Here is a 4,639-nt window from a genome sequence, read left to right as displayed (position 1 = left end):
ACCAATGGCACAGATCACAATTAGTTTTACATTTTTTCTTAGAAACAAGTAATTTTGATAACACAGGAAAAACGAGAAAAATACTAATTTGTCATTGTAGGTACGGCAGATTTCTTCCGTATGATCTTGATGTTAGTATCTACTGATTACGAATACAGTACCGAGAAAGAGTAGGAAATGGAAAAAAACTTATAAGTTACAGACAAAGCAATAATAATAATAATAATAATAATTCACATCTAACTAAATTAACAGTTACAATGCAGACCCATACACATTCCCTGATACACTTACACATGGAATAACCTATCTGAAAGCTAAAGATCAAGCAGACACAGCAAACCCAGCTAAATATCGCCCCATAACATGCCTACCAACAATATACAAAATATTAACTTCAGTCATTACACAGAAATTAATGACACATACAACACAGAACAAAATTATAAATGAAGAACAAAAAGGCTGTTGCAAAGGAGCACGAGGATGTAAAGAGCAACTGATAATAGATGCAGAAGTGACATATCAAGCTAAAACTAAACAAAAGTCGCTACACTATGCATACATTGATTACCAAAAAGCTTTTGATAGTGTACCCCATTCATGGTTGCTACAAATATTGGAAATATACAAACTAGATTCTAAACTGATACAGTTCCTAAACATAGTAATGAAAAATCGGAAAACCACACTTAATATCCAAACAAATTCAAATAATATCACATCACAGCCAATACAGATTAAGCGTGGAATATACCAAGGAGACTCATTAAGTCCTTTCTGGTTCTGCCTTGCTCTGAACCCACTATCCAACATGCTAAACAATACAAATTATGGATACAATATTACTGGAACATACCCACACAAAATCACACATTTGCTATACATGGGCGATCTAAAACTACTGGCAGCAACAAATCAACAAGTCAACCAATTACTAAAGATAACAGAAGTATTCAGCAATGATATAAATATGGCTTTTGGAACAGACAAATGTAAGAAAAATAGCATAGTCAAGGGAAAACACACTAAACAGGAAGATTACATATTGGATAACCACAGCGACTGCATGGAAGCGATGGAAAAAACAGGTACCTATAAATATCTAGGATACAGACAAAAAATAGGAATAGATAATACAAATATTAAAGAAGAACTAAAAGAAAAATATAGACAAAGACTAACAAAAATACTGAAAATAGAATTGACGGCAAGAAACAAGACAAAAGCTATAAATACTTATGCTATACCAATATTGACCTACTCATTTGGAATAGTGAAATGGAGTAACACAGACCTAGAAGCACTCAATACACTTACACGATCACAATGCCACAAATATAGAATACATCACATACAATCAGCAACAGAAAGATTCACATTAAGCAGAAAGGAAGGAGGAAGGGGATTTATCCTAGCAAAATACACAAAGCAATCACTCATATAAATACATCGGCTACACCTCTGCAATTTCATAACCACTTCTACAACCCTTTAGATCACATAACATCAACAGATACGAAGAAAGTAAATTGGAAAAAGAAAACACTACATGGCAAGCACCTGTATCATCTAACACAGCCACACATCGATCAAGACGCATCCAGCACTCGGCTAACAAAAGGCAATATATACAGTGAGACGGAAGGATTCATGATTGCAATACAGGATCAAACAATAAACACCAGATATTACAGCAAGCACATTATTAAAGATCCCAATACCACAACAGATAAATGCAGACTTTGCAAACAACAAATAGAAACAGTAGATCACATAACAAGCGGATGTACAATACTAGCAAATACAGAATACCCAAGAAGACATGACAATGTAGCAAAAATAATACATCAGCAACTTGCCATACAACACAAACTAATAAAACAATATGTTCCCACATACAAGTATGCACCACAAAATGTACTGGAGAATGATGAATACAAATTATACTGGAACAGAACCATTATAACAGATAAAACAACACCACATAACAAACCTGACATCATACTCATCAATAAAAAGAAGAAATCAACACAACTAATCGAAATATCCATAACCAATACAACAAATATACAGAGGAAAACAGGAGAAAAAATTGAAAAATACATCCAACTGGCTGAAGAAGTCAAGGACATGTGGCATCAGGATAAAGTTGACATTATACCAATTATACTATCAACTACAGGAGTCATACCACACAATATCCACCAGTACATCAACGCAATACAGCTACATCCAAACTTATATATACAACTACAGAAATCTGTAATTATTGATACATGTTCAATTACCCGAAAGTTCCTAAATGCAATGTAACATATACCGTACAGTTAAAAGGAAGTCACGCTTGATCAAGGTCCGCGTCACTTTCCATTTTTAACCAGTCCTAAGGTCTGAGGAAGGAAAGAAGATAATAATAATAATAATTTAGAGGAGTGAGGCAAGAAGAACAGTAATGTAAATGGTATAAATGGTAGGTCCAAAGGAGAGGGAATGGTTGGGGAAGAATAACATGCATCTTTCCACGTCTACCAGTAAACGCCGGTAAATCACAGTGTCTTAATTGAAAAGAGTGTGTCATATTACACCGCTGTAGGTGTTTAACGTTGCTGTACTTGTACTGTTAGGCCATCGTATGCTGACATTTATCTTTATTTCTTAATTTTAAAGGCTTTCGCTTCTAAAGGGGCTTTCAAGCTGACTCAGGTACATTTTAAGTATTGTGTTATGCAAAACTTTCATGTCTTATTTGATTAATCCTTTTGGAACATATTAAAATCTGAGACAGTCGCGCCCGCAAATACTTGCCGCCCTGGGCAATGACACAGGTCGTCCTCCTCTAGATCCGGTCCTAGTGTTGCATGAGATCTAGCGGCGTAGGCCAACTTCTTGACGCGTCTCATGCATGGAGGGAACTCAGGAAATATTAATATAAGGCGTAACAAAAAATACTTTGCCACATACTACTCGGCAACGGCCTTGCCGCAGTGGTTACACTGGTTCCCGTGAGATCACCGAAGTTAAGCGCTGTCGGGCGCGGTCGGCACTTGGATGGGTGACCATCCAGGCCGCCATGCGCTGTTGCCATTCTTTGAGGTGCACTCAGCCTCGTGATGCCAATTGAGGAGCTACTCGACCGAATAGTAGCGGCTTTGGTCAAGGATACCATCAAGAGCAGTGTGCTGACCGCACGCCTCTCCTAACCGCATCCTCCCCTGAGGATGACACGGCGGTCGGATGGTCCCGATAAGCCACTCGGGGCTTGAAGACGGAGTGCTTTTCACATACCACTCAGTAGACGTAGATTATCCATCACACAGCTAAACGAAGTAACACACTAGTTTTTTTCACCATCTAATTCATTTACAAAATAACTCACTGGACAAACCCTTTTATACAAGTAGAATTATAATTTACATATTTTAGTATGAATACTACACATTTTTCTTTAATAATAGGTAGGTAACATACAGGCAAATAGAAACTCTACAAACATGGTAAAATATGGATAGAAAGAGAAATTTAAAATTAAAGAAAATCAGTATAAAAATATCGCCAAGAAAGGTTATAGTTTTTCAACCAATCCAGTGACGCAGGCGTAAGATGGCAGATCGCTTTCAGCGACTCTGCAAAGCAGAGTATTAGAGCATTCGAAGGCTATGTGGAAGATTGTGTGTCATTTGGATTCACACTTTCCACATGAAGGATTTTCGGTCATTCTCTATTGAAACAGTAATTTACTGCAAATTCCCTGTTAAGTGCAGTCTGCGGAAGTTGCACCATACCCTTCTACTTTGTTCGAAACCGGTGACTCTGATTGTCGGGTCTTTTATGAGGTTACAGTTCCCGACTTCTTGTCTCCATTGTGATCGCCAGTGCTCCTCTGTACTCAAGTTCCGAAGTTGTGTTGCTGTACCCACTTCGGTGTTTCTTGATTTCAGTGTTAATTACATATATTCGTCGGTAAGTTGGACAGAATCAGCGTGAATATGCAATGCTGGCTAATTAGACCATCTCTGAAGCTGAGATTTTTAGAGCACCAAGACGTCTAGTCTGGGGTGATGCTATGTTGCTCAGAACGGGTAGCGACTGAGTTGTCCAGATCGTTCCCGTAGCGAATTTCATTGTTTGGTAGAGTTGCACGTCAACAAGACTTGTATGGTGGCTATTGATCCAAAAAGGTTCGCAGTACTCAGTAGCAGAATAAACCAAAGAGATGCTGCTAGTTCTCAGAGTGTTGGTATCAGCTCGCCAAGACGTATTTGCTAATTTCTGGATTGTGTTTGCTCTTGTTTTTATTAGGTGAGACATTTTCGAGAAGCTGTTTGTAGGGCAAAGTCTTTGGTTTGTTGAACGTGGACCTGATGGTTATTTACATGGTGACAATTATTGAACTATATGGAAAGAAACGTAAATTACTTCCAAACTACGGTGTGCACACTCTTTATTCAAGATGTAAACGTCACTACACATATTCGGATTTAGGTTATGACATGTTAGATATGACTGCCATTATTGGCGATGATGTAGCGCAGACGCGAAATACTGCGTGACCCGCTGAAGTGTCGGAACATCGATGCTGTCGATGACTTCCTGAATGGCTGTTTTCAGCTCAACAATGGTTTTGGGTTTATTGCTG

The 4,639-nt window shown here is 38.1% G+C and overlaps 1 pseudogene; it reads left to right on the top strand.

Annotated features, from left to right (window-relative positions):
- The first annotated feature begins 2,969 nt into the window (after positions 1-2,969).
- Positions 2,970-3,087, top strand: LOC126476186 (5S ribosomal RNA; annotated as a pseudogene).
- The last annotated feature ends 1,552 nt before the right edge of the window (positions 3,088-4,639 follow it).

The sequence above is a fragment of the Schistocerca serialis genome, chromosome 4 (genome assembly GCF_023864345.2).
Source record: "Schistocerca serialis cubense isolate TAMUIC-IGC-003099 chromosome 4, iqSchSeri2.2, whole genome shotgun sequence".
In the NCBI taxonomy this organism is placed as follows: Eukaryota; Metazoa; Arthropoda; class Insecta; order Orthoptera; family Acrididae; genus Schistocerca; species Schistocerca serialis.
The sequence above is the reverse complement of the archived record's forward strand: the minus strand, read 5'-3'. Positions and strand labels throughout refer to the sequence as shown.